An 18,150-nucleotide genomic window follows, 5' to 3' on the forward strand; every position below is an offset into this window, starting at 1 on the left:
CTTATTCCATGTAATCATATCTCTATCTATTTGCTGCCACAGCTTCTCGTAATTGTTCTTGAATAGATCAATATTCTTTGCAGTTAATTCTATCCCCAGATATTTCACTTTATGTGTTACCTCACAACTGGTAATGTCCATTAATTCTTGTTGTTTTTGCTTGGTCATGTTCTTACACAAAATCTTTGATTTTCTTTTATTGACATAAAATCCTGCTAAATCTCCAAACTCTTTTATCTTAGACAACAATTTAGGCATATTTTGAATCGGATCTTCTACTATGACCATTACGTCGTCTGCAAAAGCTCTTACTTTATATGTAAATCCTTTGATCTTCATGACTTTTATTTCGTCATCCTCTCGTATCTGCATTAACAAAATTTCCAAAACCATAACAAACAACAATGGAGACAATGGGCATCCTTGTCTTGTACCTTTCTGTATTTCTAATCTCTTAGTTAATTCATCATTTATCACAATTGCTGCATGTTGATCTTTGTATATTGTTCTTACTGCTTGAATAAATCCTTTCCCCATCTGTAATTTCTCCATTGTGGCAAGCATAAAATCCCAATTTAAATTGTAAAACGCCTTCTCAGCATCCACAAAAAAGAAACCAACTTCTTTTTCACAATGTCTGTCATAATATTCTATTGCATTTAACACTGTCCTTAAGTTGTCTTTAATCTGTCTGTTTGGCAAAAATCCTGCTTGCTCTTCTGCTATAAACTTGATCAACCACTCTTTCAGTCTTTCCGCCAATATTTTAGCAAAAATTTTGTAGTCATTGTTGAGTAAAGATATAGGTCGATTGTTCCTCACATTAGCCAAGTCCTGCTCCTCTTTTGGAATCAGTGTTATATTTGCCTTGTTCCACGTTTCTGGTATGTCCTGTCCCTTTAATATTCCATCCATCACTTTTTTCAGGAAAGGCCCCACTTCTTTAGCCATTACCTTATAAAATTTAGCCGTTATCCCGTCAGGTCCTGGTGCCTTCCCCATCTTTGTCGATTGTATTGCCTCTAAAATCTCATTCTCAGTTATTTCTGCATTTAGTTTTTCTCTCAATTTTTCTGATATTACCGGTAAGTTAATTTTATCCAAATATCGGTCAATAGCGTTCACATCCACCCTTTTACTCTGATATAATTTAGCATAAAACTTGTAAAATGCTCTACTTATAGCTGATTGGTCCGTTAACATTTTGTCATTCTCCACAATCTTAGTTATCATTCTCTTCTCTTCTTTTTTTCAATTGCCAAGCTAAATATTTCCCCGGTTTGTTGGCCCCTTCAAATGTCTTCTGTTTTAACTTTTTCAATTCCCACTCCAATTCCTTATTCTCCATAACTCTTATTTGTTCTTGTAACATCCGTATCTCTTGATGTAATTTCTTTTTCCCTGGTCGTTTCTTTAATTGCATCTCTTTAACTTTAATTTTTTCCTGAATTTCTTTCCGTTTTTCCTCTTTTCTTGTCTCTTGCATTTAAGTCCATTAAGATGCCTCTCATAACAGCTTTATAGGTGTCCCATACCTTATGCGTTGGCACCGATTTGTCTAAATTGTATTGTATAAAAAATCTGGTTTCTTTCTGTAACATATCTGAGTTGCTTTGGTGTTGTAATAAGTCTTCATTAATTCTCCATCTATACTTTTTCACACGTTTTCCAAATTTCCACATGATTGGGTTGTGATCTGAGCTCACTTTAGGCATTATTTCAACATCCTTAGTCCATATTGTTAAGTCTTTTGAAGCCCAGGTCATGTCGATTCTCGATAAAGATGAGTGTCTCGCAGAATAAAAAGTATATTGAAAAAAAAAAGTATATTGCTTAGTCTTAGGATTACTTCTTCTCCAAACATCCTCTAAATTCTCATGATTTTGTATTTCAAAAAACGATTTTGGTAGTAGTCCCCTTTTCTTTTGTATTCCCTTCGTTTTTTTGTCTGCTTGTAAATTTGCCACTCCATTAAAATCGGCCGCCAAAATTATTTGAGCATATGTCACTTGATCAAGTTGATTCATCAATTCTTTAAAAAAATTATCCTTCGCTCCATTTGGTGCATAAATTCCCACTATCAAAATCTTTTGCGAATTCCAAATAAATTCCACCACCACATATCTGCCTTCCAAATCATTAAATATCATTTTAGGTTGTAGCTCTTCTTTAATATACAAAACAACTCCTCTTTTCTTTTGTTTAGTTGCAGTCACAAATTCTCTACCCAATCTGCTATATTTTAAATATTTTAGATCTTGTTTTTTGACATGGGTCTCTTGTAAACAAATTACACTGCATTGTTGTTTAGATAGCCAATGAAAAATAGCCTTGCGTTTGGAAGGTGAATTTAGTCCATTTACATTCCAAGATATTACTTTACACTCCATAATTATATTCTGGGTCTCTTAGGTAAGTCTTTTTCATTGTCAAGAAAGAACATCTCCATCTCATGTCTGATGGTTCTTCTAGTTGATTTGAATTCAAAACTCAAACCCTCTGGTATCTCCCATCTGTATCTTTTATGTAGCTCCTTCAGGATCCAGGTAAGTTCTCTATATTTTTTCTTTTCCATCAAAATTCTCTTGGGTAGCTCTTTCATTATTCTCACCTTTCCCCCCTCGATTACCAGTGGATTTTGGAAATGTCTACTAACAATTTCTTCTTTCATTCTTTTTGTAGTAAACTGTACAATCATATCTCTAGGCAAATTTTTTTGAGCTGCGTATCTTGAATTAATTCTATACGCCACATCCAAGTTACTTGTAATCTCCTCCAATGTTTTATTCAGAAATCCTGTTAAAATCTCCAAAATCTGTTCTTGGGCAGTTTTTCCTTCCTCCTCCGCGACGCCCCTAAATCTGAGTTGCCTATCCATGTATTTGCACTCCATCACAGCCATTCTGTTGCTTAACACTGAGGTTTCCACTTTGAGAGAGGTAGCTAATTTTTCTGTCTTTTCTTCAACTTCTTTAACTTTTTGCTGCATCGTTTTCAGTTCCTTCTTTTTTTTTATAATATTTTTATTTTTTATTAACTACATTAACTAACAATACAAAGGGAAGAAAGGGAACAAGGGGAGGAAGGAAAAAAAACACAACAACTACAACATGTAACAACTATGCTACACAAAATGTTTTCCCTTCATACTGCCATTATTCAAAAGTTAAAGCTTTATGTTATATTGATGGAGTGGTTGAACTTACCAAATGCAAATTACAATTTAAATTCAAATTAAATTTTCCTTCCCCTCCTGGGTCCCGGACGCAATTCTCTCTGAGCAACGTTTGCAGTTCCTTCTTAACATCCTCCATATTCTTCGCCAGTTCAGCCACTTCAGATTTAATTGTTTCCTTAAGATCTTTCAGCATCTCTTGCATGGTGTCTTTTAACTTTATTACCTTCCACCATTTTTTTGTCCAAATTATCAAATGCCGATTGCCAGTCCTTTTTCAACATCATGGGGCTTGATTTAGTCCGCTCCCATGAGTCTGCTCTCTTCCTCAAATCCGTCATTTAAACGTTTCATTTCCACTATCTTAATCTATTAAAGTCAAATTGTTTTTTCTGTAATTGGCACTTTATGTCATCCAAAATGTCGAGCGTCTTTTCTCTATGGTTTTAAAGTTGAAGTCTTGCCCTTTCCCTTCTTCAAAATGGAGCACTTCCTTTTACACTGAAGTCATGCCCTTTCCCTCTTCCAAAATGGAGCTCTTCTACTTCCTTCTTCCCTCAGCGGTCCCGCTCTCGCCTCCACTTGATGGTTTCTGATGCACTTCCTGTTCCTTCTCCCGTCCCACAGCTACCTTCTTGCGATGCTTCCTCCTTTCCCACAGTTCATTATCTCTCCAAACCGCAAGTATATAAACAATAGTCTCTTTTCTTCTCTAACAGCTTTACAAAAATTTATTTTCACATAAATTTCTTTCCAGAGTGCGCTTAATTAGTTCTTTACTCAATTTCAAAGTCCAATTTCTGCTTTTACTTTATTTTTCCAGTCCAAATCTAGCGTCATAGAAGAGATATCGATCTTTACCTTTTCCGCTTTTTTCTGGGTTGTAATTGCTGTTTCTGCTGTTCAAATTAGTCCATTTATGTTACTGAAGCTTGGGTACGGAGGTCCAATGCCAATTTAATGACTCCAAAGCTGCTGCAGAGATTCCAGCCACCCTTCTTAGAGTGGGACCTCAAGGCTGGGTGGGAGTCTTTTATTCAGAACCCCCCCTTAACCGAGATCTACTCACTCTCGGGGTCTCAAGCGTTCTAGCCTGCTCTCCGCCTGAAAGCAGGGGGCCGCGGGTGATCTTGCACCCCACCAGCCCGGACAAACAGCAACTTGGACAGCCCAGCTCCCTGAGCTGATTCAGACCTCCATGATCCCCAACCGGAAGTCCAAGCTTGGTTTCAGAAGAAAAATCTCCAATGTAAACTATCAACTATAATGCCGTAAATGCACAGTGTTTGGATGACGATGGCAATAAATTAAAAGTAAGTACTTCCCATTCAAGCCCTGACCTGGATAGCCCAGGTGAGCCTGATCTTGTCAGATCTCAAAAGCTAAGGAGGGCCAGCCTTGGTTAGTAATTGGATGGGAGATCTGCCCACTGAGAAGCACAGTTGTAGAGGCAAGCACTGGCCAACCACCTCTGTTAGTCTCTTGCCATGAAAACTCCACCAGGGATCGCCAAAAGTCAACTATGACTTGAGGACATCACCACCACTTCTTATTCAAACTAGTAGAATAAATAAACTGGGGTTGTTATGATATATAGATTCTGCAATCACACAGCAAGCTGATGTTCAGTTGGTAGGTTTGGACAATCACTTTATGTTATGAAAGCAAAATAAAATTTGTTGCTTGGTTTCCTGAAGTTTTCTCCCTGGATTTGCTTGATGCTTCCTAAGCATATTTGAAGTGAAGAAGTAAAGTGCCCCTTTACAAGTTGCTTTGTATTTTACAGGAGTATATATCTGATTTGCAATCAGTCTTCTGTCATGCTGGTTGCCTAAATTCCCGTCTCTGTGTTTGCAGACTGTGCTATACAGATCAATCTGCCAGGCCTGCCAGTTAACAGACCCCCTTCTTTCTCTCATTCATGACTCCCTAGTCTGTCTTTCATTTACCATCTGACCCTGAGGGCCCTTACATTACAATGGCCATTCCATGGCCTGAAGAAAGCTGAACAAAATCCCCTCATGAGAACAGAAATCTGGCTTGCCAGAGGGACTGGGGGGGGGTCACTGAAGAATAATATCTGACTCCCAATGCATGTGGTGGTGGGGAGGAGAGATTGCCGTTCTTTTTTATTTTGGTTCCTATAGCAAAGAAAGTGAGTGAGATCTTCATGTACGTACCCATTGCTAGCCCATTGTGCAGTCATACTTGTATAAAATCATACTTTTCGTTTGGAAAAAGATTCTTTTAATTTTGGAAGAACAGTTCTTAAATAACTGTTTTGTTTTGTCCTGTATTTACTTAATTTACAGACTTGCGATGAATGCTGCCTTTCTGTGTCTCTCCCTCCATCCCTTGGCACAGGAGGTTTAACTTCAAATGAATCCAAACATTTCTACACATTTAGTACTAGTGCTGCTTTAAAAAAAAATCTCATACACTCCTTAACCTTCTTGAGAACAGAGTAAGAGAAGTCAGATTTCATGCCTTGAGGCCTGAATAAAGAAATAAAATAACAACACTATATTTGCATGTGGTTAGCTGTCTCAGGCCTAAGCCCCCACATGGAAAAACTCTGAGGAGGATTGAAAAGGAGGGAGGGGGAAACTGTATCTTCAGGTTAAATGGAGCTACTCAGAAATACTTGCACAGAACACAATTCACACGGGGAAAAAATCATTGTTAAAAATGACCTAGGAATTCATGGCTTTCGTATTAGAAACACAAAGTCTAAAAGGGTTACATTCTTTTGCTTCTCTGCCTACTCCTGATATCAATGAACATCAGCTAAAGGTGGCTGAAGAACCAATTTCATGCATCTACTGTAGAAGGAAATGAACTGAGCCAAGGGCAAAAATAAAATTATACAAATGTTATTATAGACTAGCCTGCTCCTGTCCTAGTTTAATTCAAATTTCACTGCTGGAGGCTTGGCTGTTGGCAGTAGCCTTCCTGAATAAATCAACATTTGCTTACATCTAAATTATTAGAGAAATATGTGACTTTGTTTATTGTATAAATTATACACAAGGTTAAAGCATTAACTGTTCAGATGACTCTGTGCAGCCACATGGTATCTCTTCACCCTCTTCTTCCCCCTCCCCTGCTGCAGAAGTCCAAGATCATACAGGGCAATATCTAGCAGCAGTGCCTGGTTATATAGTGGTTCTAAAAAGAACTGCATTGAGGCAGAATTGTTGAACTTTTTTTCCTGTTAGCCTTAGGCATAGTTGTTTACTTCAGCACAAAGAAAGTGGAGTCTATTGACTTGGTAGCATTTCATAGATCCACAGAGGATACTTGCAAACAAACATATAAAGGACTGAGGACAAGAGGAGGTTGCTATCTATTGTGCCCTTACAAAAGGTCTGTATGACAGCAGGCTGCATTTATTTTATTTTCCCATGAAAATGATAGATGCTTTGAGTCCATGGGTTTGTTCCAGAAGTGGTGTCTGGCAATGGTTGGCTAATCTCCTCTGGTATTACAGTCGGTTAGGCTGTGAGGACTTCTGAATCCCATTATTTTAGCAGGATGTAGGAGGAATTGCAGGATCTTAAAATATGAACTATGAAATCAGCATGCAACTTTCGTTCAATGGTAGAGGGGAGAAGTAAAGATCTTGCTGCCATCTTAGCAGCTAGCAGAGGCTGAGTTATATCTGAGCTAAGTTTGTTATCCTTTCTTTGCAGGTATTAAAAGTCTGGTCAGGACTTAAGGCACAAACTCCAGGTCAAGAGCCAAAGGGCTCTTGGCCTTTAGTCCTTGGACCACAGCATGAAGGCCTGTGTTATTAAAGTTGTTGATTGGGAGCAGCCCTGGATGTTTGTTTTAATAGTTTTCATTTAATTCTATTATTTAAATGGAAGGATTGTATTTTTTAAAATTTTCTATGAGTCGTTTTGGGTCCCTTTGGGAAGAAAAGGAGCATGCAAATGTCATTTTATAAAAAAAACAAAAGCATTGCTTATAAGCTTTCTGTTTTTAAATAACACAATACAAAGTAATTTGTTAGAGCCTTGTAGTGAATAGTTATTGATTATAGATGGATATATTTTACTCATATACTGTTCTGAACTGTGGCAAAATTCTCACACATGGAAAAATGCTGCTAGAAATCTGTACTATTTCTATTTGACATAGCAGGGAAGCAGGCTTTCTTAAACTGAACTGAAATTGCTACCTACGAAGTTACTAGATAACACTATCCACTGACTGAAGATGGAAATTCAGTAACGTATCTGTATATTTGGAGACTCTGGATGGTCCAGAAGATAGGGATTTAGATCTCGAAAAAAAGAAACCTGAGTTCGCTACATTTCTAGCATGAGTAGTACTGGGAGCACTACAGTAGGGAGTCAGTCTCTCAGGTACTAATTGCACATTAAATAGTAATTGACTAATCTGGGTCTGCTAGAGTTGCCAGATATGGCAACTGGCTGGAGATGGGGGAGGCAGAGACTTCTGGGGGGGGGGATTCGGAGTAAGCATCCCTGGCACAGTAACATCACGTCCAGTGTGACCCAGAAGTGATGTCGTCATGCTGGGGATGAAGCTGTAGCATTTGCTCAAATACTGAAGTGTTACCAGGCAAGATGATCATGCCAGGGACACAATCAAAACTCCCTCGTTTTCCTGAGTGCAGGGGGAGGACTCCCACTGCCAGCTGGAGGCGAGCAACCCTAGGTTCCACATGAGGACCTTCAATTAAATAAGGCTTGCAAATACGCTGCTGAGAACTCAATTCTCAGTCTTCCAATTCATGTGGGGGCCTAATTCAGATCAGAACTATACTATATAGGAGAAATGTGCTTATGCTACTCCCAACCATTTTCCTGACTATAAATGGCTCCGGGGTAGAGTTGCCAGTCTTCAGATGGGGCCTGAAATTCTCTTAGAATTGCAGCTGATCTCCAGACTACAGAGATCACTTTCCCTAGAGAAAATGGCAACTTTGGAGCATATTTGTTCTTGAAAGCATATTTGTTCTTGAGTGCTTATGACCTCTCCCCATATGCTATGGTCCTGATCCAAATTTGTCCCCATGTGCTTGGGAGTTGAATTCCAGCAAGAAACTCAACACACATCTGATGGAAAGTCCTTGTAGCAGAGCTGGACATGTAGTTAGGCCCAATCTCATTACCCATTGTGAGATGGAACTAAAAGTAAACTACCTATCTTACAAAGTAGTTGTGAAAGAGTTATTTTCCGCACTATGCATAAAATATTAACAATGAAATAAAAACACTGATTACATCCAATTGTCAGCATATGTTGGTATATTATATTAAAATGTACTCTCTCTCTCTCTCTCTCTCTAAGCAATTCTAAAAGTATACACTAGAGTTGTAAAGTTTTGTAACCCACAACATGACTTAATTTTCCTATAACAAAAATAGTAGTTTTCTGTGCTCCGGGGAACTATCTAAATGTTACTGTTTTGTGGTTACAGTGACCTCAATTGAAATGAGTAGCCCATTTGTGTTTTCCCCTTTTTTTAAAAAAAAACACCTAGCTTGATACTCGGCTTTTCTACGGTATTTAACTACTTGCACAACATCTGCGAGGAGGCTTCTTGGGGGGCTGTTAGAAATTATGGCTGCGAGAGGTGTCAGATGAAGGGGTGGTGTGGTGGGCATTCTGGAAGGTTCATGTGAGAGGTTCGCATTGAAATGGCCCTAGAAAGGTCGTGCACCCTTTCCCCATGAACTTTTAAAAACTCATTTGCCATACTGACTTTTCTCTAAAATCCCTGTCCAGGAGTCTTGTGCCATCTTTATTCAACTGTCTGCAGTTTCCTTTACCTGATTTTTACCTCAGAACACAGAGTTCTACAGCTGACCAATCAAGGAGAGGGGGGGTGCAAGCAGGCAGGAGCCTGCCAGCTGCACAGGAAAGCCAGGCCCCACAGGGAGATTGGCAACCATTTAAGGTAAGACTGGGAGGTGCATTTTACTTCAGGACACATTCGATGACTCCCAATAGCAACTGTATACCGTTTAGAATGTGGGAGTGAGGACCAATCAGGCTGCATATGCAAATGACCTCTGTGTTCCAACTGTCTCTGGGTGGGGGTGAGGTGCAGAATGTTGTGAGCCCCAATCAGCCCACATATGCTGATTTTGTGAGTTTTGTGCGATGCATGAGAAGACACTGTCTTCCACTTTTTTTTGGCGATGTTCCAGATGAAGGTGAGTAGTGTGGAAATGGCCCAAGTTGGGACCCAATCGGCATTCTGTTGGCTTGGTCAGCTGCCCAGAAAACCATGCTGTCCCCACAGATGAGGATCCTCAGCCTCTTGCGGCAAAACACAGCACCTGCAAAGAGAACAGCATTACCAAAAGTTCATAACAATGGTAAAGGGTGAACATAAAATCAGTATGCGGAAGACTGCCACCAACCTACCTTCTGTATGACTGGTCCTGGGTACTCCGTGGCTGCTGCCGTGGACGCAGCCCCAATCCTAAAGGAATGGGTTCCCAATTTCATGCCTGCCAAACCCAGTTTGGCAAGCGCCCTCCCAGAAACTGGCCCAAATTGGTACTTTGTAAGAGGTGTGTCATCAGTACCCCTGGTTCCTCTCCCCGGGCTTGCACAAGGGCCTGAACCGGGAATAATTCTGGATCTGCACAAGACCTCAGTGTTATGTCAGTCCCTGCTTGCTTTTGATCCATTTTGGAGCAACGAATCCTGAGGGTGGCCACTTCCCCACTAAATTTAAGGTCCTGAGCCATCAAGGCTCAGCCTGACCCATTCCTAAGGGAAAGAGGAACCAACTCCCTCATCCCAGTGCTCCAAAAAAGGCAGTTAAAGCAGCCGCATGAAAGAGGAGCACCTCAAAGCCTGAATGGCAGACCTCCACCCAAACCAAACCCAGGCCACAGAGAATGGAAGGAGAAATGAGTTGCCTCTCATCCTGATAGGTCCCTACTTCCTGAGACCAACCCTCTATCATTTTCCTCACCTGGAACTCCCCAGTAGTTTCTGTCAGGCCCCGAGCCTTACTAGCAAAAGCTAATGCTGCTAGCTGGCTCCTAATGGACTTGACTGCTAACTCTTTAACTTTATGGTCCACACAGAACTGCTTAAGGTGCTCTGCCAGAATGGGCCATACCTGCTGTAGTCCTGCTTCCTGCTTAAAGCTGGCAAACTGATGCACCACACAGTCTTAAGCCCTCTGGATGCTGGAGCCATAGGAACTGTGGCAACTGAGCCAGCAGCAAGTCGGCCTCAGGGGCAAAATGACGAAACCAATCCATCTACAAGCGAGACAATGCACCTGCCATGCAGTTTTTCACCCCAGGAACGTGTTTCTGCCAGAGGTGAAACCGACAAGCAGGGGATAGGGTGGGTAGAGAATGGTCCTTATACCTGGACCTCAGCACATTCCTTAGTGATCTTAACATGTACAATCCGCTCCATACCTGTGACAGACCATTGGTTCTGTGACATGAAGGGGACCCTAGCACCCTGAAATGGAATCCAAAACCAAACTGAAAACCATCCAACAAAAACAATGCGTCCTGGCACCTGGGCTAAGATTCCAGCAGCTTTCTAAGGACCGTCAGCCTTATTGGGATGGGTCCCTTTGTTAACGTGCTGCTGGGAACCACTGCCCCCACCTCCACCTCCGCCATACCTACCCTCTTTTCTGGATTGCCAGGCACAAGCTGTGAACAGGTGAGGGCCACCACAGATCAGACATTGGTGCCGAAAAGTACAAGAGTTCCTGGAACACACTCCTTGGGAGCCATACTCCCAGCAGAACAAGCGGGATTGAACTGTCTGCCCCACGGGGCATGAGAGCCAGAGAGGGTTTGGGATTTGTGCAAGTGGCTGCTGTCTGAACAGTCACCCAGATTTGGCTTGGCATGGGATATGATCTGCAGCCATAACTGCTGGTGAATACAGTCCTAGGGCATATTCGGGTTGAGGGCTGCCCTCATCTGGAACTCCTCATCATACTGCAGTTACGCTGCACCAGATAAATCCATGTAGCCTTTGTACACTATGTTTATATATAGGAAAAAGGGGGCCACCCACCAAGGCTGTGCCCGAGCCAGAACCCCAGCGTATATAAGCATCCCCAGTAACCAATTGGACCAGTTCCTATCCACCTTTCTACACTTAAGCTTCTCCGTTTCCCTCTCGTCCAAATCCTCTTTTTCCTTCTCCAGTTCCCTGAAGAGAAGGGTAAAGACATCCACATGTTCCCCATGCAGGATTGTGTCCCTAGTGGCCTGTGTTGTCACCAAGGGGGGAGTGCCATGTCACCAAAAAGTAGAGCACTGTAAGGCACCAAGCTGTACCCCATTGCACCCTGCTGAGGATTCCATGACATGACGGGGTAGTTATGCCACGCAGCTGTCTGACCCACCTGATTCACACCCCTGTACCAGCTAAAAGGAGCCAAAACTACCTGTCCCTGTGGGCCGGGAGGCATACTCCCTTATTGGCCCCACCAAGCAGACTGGCCCCAAGGAGAACTGGTAGAAGCTGTGGCCAAGGCTTGAGAAGTACCAGTCTGTGTAGTTGGTGTGTATGTTGGGCCTGACCTGGCAGGGGGAGTCCCCTGACCCCACAGCCCCCAAGGCCAAGTAAATGCCTGCTGATTAACCACGGACTTACCAGCATCCTCCGACTCAGTGGTGGGCAGATTAACCACTAAGATGACAGGCCCAGGTTCCATAGACCACCCCGGTCAACTGTGAAGAAATTCACAGGTTCAGATGCTGCCCCAGCCGACTGGCTACTGCTGCCTCCTTCACCTGCAACAAGACCTGCCACCCCCTCAAGGGTAGAGAGACAGGATAAAACGTCACGCTGAAAAGTTGTTTTAGAGGCCAGCCTGGCTGACCTGTTATGCTGAATTCCTGATGTGGTACCCCTGGCCTGCTCAAGAGCAGCCAATCAGTGCATGATATCCTGCTGAGAACCCTGCTTCCTCATCCAAGGAGGAGAACATGCCAGGTGCAGCCCATTTGCAAGCCCTGCCTTCTAGCAGGCTCCGTGCCCTTAGCGGGGCCTTTTGCTTTCCCCTTAGGCATTGTTTATAATTATCTGACCCTGACTCCTATGACAACTGCCACAGAATCACCTAAAATGGCCGCTGAATGTGTTGCCTAAAATGGCCGTCAAGCAATGGGTTCACTGGAGTTCCACCCCAAGATGGCTGCCCTCCTCCAGAAAATGGCCTCTGGGGAAATACTACCCAATATCCCTAGACACAGGGGGAAATGCACAGACCCCCACCAAACAGACCAGGAGAATTCCCCAACTAGGGCCTACTTGCCTCGACAGCCCACTGCTAGGCCACCCTAGCAATATGAAGCCCTCACCTCACCACCACCACCTCAGCAAAGAAGGAAGTCCTAGGCAGCCCATGCAATGGCTTCTGCAGCAAATCAAGAGCCTTGCACACTTTACAGCTGCACCCGCGGCAAATAGTGGCCTGTGCCTACCACAAGCAGCCTCTGCTGCCAAATGGGTGGCAGCTAAGTGGACAGACCCTCCCAGTCTTGGGCACACTGGGGGAAGAAGGGAAAGGTTGCCACCAGCCACCTCAGTAGAACAATCAGCGGGACAGTGGGGGAACGAACAAACCACTAAAGCATGGAAGAAAGCAGCCTCCTCCAACTCTGCCTGCTTGCCCGCTTGCCAGATGAATTGTGCCGCGGCTGACTCCACCTGCTTGCTCGCTCCTTGATGAGCTGTGCTGCCGCAGGCTCTGCCTGCTCGCTCACTTGCCTGATGACCTCCTGTCACTCAGAAAGAGCAGTAGATCATGCTGTCTCTTCTCTGAGCGCGAGAAGCCAACTACGGGGCAGAGCCACCTTATAAAGGCTCAGCCCTGCCCCCCAGAAAGTCTGTGCATTTGGAAGGCGAAAGCAATGCCACTTTCTCTTTTGGGGGATGCAAAAGTGGTCCCTGGCTGTAGCAGTATTTGCCTGCCGGCCAGGAGGCCCAAATTATATTTATTCAAGAATTCTAATTCAGCAGTCTTTCTGTATTATTACTACATAGGAAGTGGGTAGTTCTACATTTAATGTCCAATTTGTATTTATTTATATGTTGTGTAGAGGAAATTGTGTTTGGTTGCTAGAAAGTCCTAAATTCTGACAGCCACAAGTTGGTAGTGATAGGCATAGGATAGCTTTGTTTCTATAATTGCTTGCCTTTCCTCAGTCTTGACTGAGGAATGAACCAGCAGCCTGATATACTGTGGCAACTCTCAACTTCTCAACAACCTAGGGGGTAGCCTGACCATATGACACACAGCCTAACAAATAATGGAATTCATATATCAAATACCCACACCTCCCTTTGAAAAATGTGTTGCCTCTGGAGAGTGTTTCACATGTTTTTTTTGTCCCTGTATCCAATGCTGTGCTTCTCATGACAAAGGATACCTCTTTAAACAGGAAGGATGTGTCATATTTCAGCACTTCTGGTTGCTTCCTTCTACTGATGTGCCTGAAGCACATATAGTTGTGGACTGAGTGTAGTACAGAACCTGTAGATTTGATGTTCCTTGTTGTGCATGCAGTCTGGGCAAATTTATGACACTAGAGGGTACCATCCAGTGAGTATATTAATGAGAGCCCATTACTCAGAAAAAAAAAATCAGAACTTCTATTTGCACCCCGAATATGTACCTGACTTCACGAAAAGGCTGCAACTCCAGTGCCAGAAGAGAACCTTAAATGGAATGCTGCTCAAAGTGAATTCCATACTATGTTGAAATGTAAACTAAAATGAAATTAATCTCTCTTGCTCAGAACGTGTATTAAGTTTTAACTGTGAATCACAGTATAGGAAAAGTAATTCATATCGAGGCATTTATCATGGCAATACATGGCTGGCTGCCTTTAGAAGCTTTGTTCAGTTTCATGCCAGTCTTCAGATCGGGCAGCTCAAATGAAAAGAAAGCATCCAAGAAGGCTGCTTCAATTTCTCTGCATGGCTGTAACTGACGGATTGAGCATTTCTTCATAAACTCTGAGTGGGTCCCTGAGGGCAGCAGAGGGTGGTATTGAAAGTCTATGGTATTAATGAAATAAGAGTCCCACAATCCATTCTGGATAGAATTCATCCCATGTGTAGCTGTATACCACCACTGGCATTCTCATAGCTGAAACTGCTCCTCAGTAAGAAAGTATGATTGACAAAAATAAAGTGCAAGATGGGAAACCTAACACTATCTAATTTTTCTATAGAACTGCTGGAGAAGAGAAACTGTGCCAGCAGAGAACTCACGTAATAAGTCTTTAATATAAGATTGTCATGATCATGAATGCAGGCTTCCCTCCATGCCACGTCTGACCTCCAGTAGCCATGATTTTTCCACTGTAGGAAAGATGTCTCAAATAAAATATAAATTGATGGCCACACTAGATAGGAAGCTGGAAGATCCATGAATGGATCTCCCCAGCATTAAAAAAGACAAAGAAATAGCCACATATGAGATCAATTTAGATTGGGGCTGTGGGGTGCAAGGAGAGGGGATTTAACCTCCCCCCCCATACACATGCAGTTTTGCCTGCAACAACTGACTCAATTCCATGCTGTTATTAATGAAAGAGTTTCAAGACAGATGCCCTCTTTTTCCTTTCCAGAGATAATAACAGCATGGGGCAGGGGAGGGGACTGGTTTTGATATAAGTTAATGGCAACAGTTGAAAGTCTATGGTGAGAAATGGTTAACATCCCTCTCTAAATATATCAAGACCCAGCCTGAATTGGGGCTTATTTCCTTTAAAAATTCCTCATGCCTACTTTGGCCCTGAAACTACTAAATAAATATCAAGGTGTTTCCCACTGACCAGGTATTAAGTCTATCCTTAGGATAATGTGACAGGTACAGTCATCCAGGTCATGGGGTGGGGAGATGTAGGAGAGGAAAAAGGGTTATTTGGATTTTGACTGTTTACTGCTTGGTGGTGGCTAGAAACTGCTTGTCTCCATATGTGGAATGCAAACAAATTCAGCTTTCTAAAGTGGTGTTATTTTATCGCTTCTAAACATATTGATAATGTTCTCATTGTTATTGGACTAATTACATCTTTTTCTCTGTATCAAATAATTCATGATTAGTTGATAGTAGATTCATCTGTTTGGTAACTAATGTTTGAGGTGGAGTGGTGGAGAGTGCCCTCAAGTCATAGCTGACTTATGGCAACCTCTGGTCGCATGAGACTAATATGCAAGAGACTAACAGAGGTGGTTTGCCGTTTCCTGCCTCTGCAACCCTAGTCTTCGCTGGAGGTCTCCCAATTACTAACCAAGGCCGACCCTGCTTAGCTTTTGAGATCTGATGAGATCAGGCTCATCTGAGCTATCCAGGTCAAGGCAATATTTGAGGAGGAGTTATTTTTTGCCCTTTCTGTTAAAATCACTGCTATTGGGTAATCTTTTGTATCATATTTTGTATTGATCTGCTATCTAATGCTGTTAATAATGCTTATGTTGCATGCTTAACGATAATAAAGTAATGGGTAAAATGAAGAGAGTGGAGTGAAGATTACTAAAGAAAAACTCATAGAACATATTTGCAGTGCATCTGATGTGCTAAATATAGGGACAGCCAGCACTACACTGTCCATTTCTCCAGTAAATTTCTCTACTTTGTGAATGAACTGTGGACAAAATTTTCACCAGTCCTTAATTTCCATTTATTAAAGCTGTTGAGGATCCAAAGGAATTGTATTGAGGGCTGAATCTAGTCTGTTGGCTATCTCTACCATATTACTATCTATTTTCCACTAGACCACATGGCTAAAAAAGACCAATAAATCCAGGACCAGTATGGGCTCTGCAGAATACACAGCAGGCACCTTGGTTTGAGGATGGAGAAAGAAAGATGTATCCTTTTCTGCTGTGTTTCTAGTTGGGTGCGACAGAGGTTACATGGGAAGCAGCCATAAGGACATAACCTAGTTCTCAAATGTCTCACTGCAGCTCAGATTCTCATGAAAAGAACCCCAGATCCTCTCTATTTGGGGAAAATCTCCAAACCTTTCTATGGTTCCATGTGGAAAAGAAAGAAGTACAAATTCTTTCTCAGGGCTCCATGGGATATCCCAGCACTCTAATGAATAATGCCATGGAAAAATATATAGCTAGATAAATAGTAGAGATTCAGTTTTAACTGTGACATTGTCTGTACCTCCTAATTTATGGTAGTAATAAATGGTTTATTGAACCATAAATAGCTTGGCAACAGCACACAACAACAAGCTAAATAAAGGACCAGTGTGACAGAAAAGAGACTCTTTACCTGATAATCTTATAGAAAAGTCAATCAGACTCAGGAAACAAACTGAAAGAAATAAAACTAATACCTTCTGAAACTCCCACTGGCAATCTCAGCTGGATAAAGTAGTCTTCAGTTCCTCTCCAACAGTTCTGCTGTGTAATAATATTAGCAGCTGCATTCCAGCCTAGAGGCCGATGCATTTCAGTAAAGGATGAAATGTTGATTTGGAAGGGAGGGTGTCATCTATGGCTCTGTTGTTTTGTACAAAACTGTAGGGGCAAGCAAATCTTATATACATGTTATGACATTAGGACATTTTCTCATATAAACATTGTCAGATACTAGGCTTCAAACATTCTTAATGAAGTACAAAACACTGTCTGCAGTCCAGAGGAGTTAGACGTGTTAGTCTGTATTGCAAAATAGTAAAAAGTCCAGTAGAACCTTTAAGACTAACCAACTTTATTGAGGCATAAGCTTTCTAGAACCACAGCTCTCTTCGTCAGGTGCATCTGATGAAGAGAGCTGTAGTTCTCGAAAACTTTTGCCTCAATAAAGTTGGTTAGTCTTAAAGGTGCTACTGGACTTTTTACTATGTCTACAGTGTCTACATTTTTTTTTTGCTTGTATTGGCTTTCAGTTCCAAAAGCTTCTTCTGGGACTAGAGGCTTCTGGACATGGGAACCAGCCCACGATGATCAGTGATAAATGTTCTATCGCAAACAGGACTTGTGTGCAGTGTAGAAGGAATGGAAGGTTTATAATCAGTCATTAATTCTTGGGGAAACTTCTGTGAATGAATGTGTACAATGTACTTTTTAAAATCCAACATGCTTTACAATTCTAAGATCATCCTTTTATCATGCAAGTCATTCACATTCTCATTTTATTGACAGAAAATTAAGCTAAAAGAATATGAATCATGATTAAAGACACATTCATTAATAATATACATGAACAAAGGTTTGTTAAGCCCGATTCATTAAATATATACCATGAACCAATTACACATATCACACATGCATGTTTAAATATAGTTACTAAGAATGTCTGTTGCAAAGTTCCATGTTCACACTTTGGGTTGGATCCAGCCAGCTATTTCATTCAATCACATGCAATTCCCCTCCTTACTACAGGCTGTTATATATGTGGCTTTTGTACTCACAGTTTCCATGATCCCTAGCATAGCCGTTTTTGGTGGACAATGGGGACCATTCTTTCTTTTCATCTTTAGAAAAGCTGATTGGATCCCTGATTGTCTGCAGGGATAACAGAGGAATTTATGATTTTTTTGGACTTGCAATTAGCCCACACGGTTGGAGCACTAGCACATACTAGGCATGAATTTACGAGCCTGAAAAATATCATTCTCCGCTGAAGATGTCACAGGTCTATCAGGTACTTAAACACATTGTGTGCTGCACTCAACGTTGCAGTCATGGGGCTATCTGGAGAAAAGGGAAACAAACAACATTGTACTTTGAATGCTGGGAGAAAATATATGTTCTTGAAACAAGCACAGCCTAGAGAAACAACAATGTGGATCTTGTTCAACAATTGCAAAGGTTGTATGAATCAGAGAGGAATCTGAGGAAGCTTAAGTAGGAAAACGATGACCAGTGTAGGGTAGCAGCTAGACTGTTGCACTACAGCTAGGAAGACTAGGTCTCCTCTCTGCAATGCAGCTTACAGGGTGATTTTGAGCCAATCACTCTTGCTC

Source organism: Eublepharis macularius, chromosome 7 (genome assembly GCF_028583425.1).
Source record: "Eublepharis macularius isolate TG4126 chromosome 7, MPM_Emac_v1.0, whole genome shotgun sequence".
NCBI classification, from domain to species: Eukaryota; Metazoa; Chordata; class Lepidosauria; order Squamata; family Eublepharidae; genus Eublepharis; species Eublepharis macularius.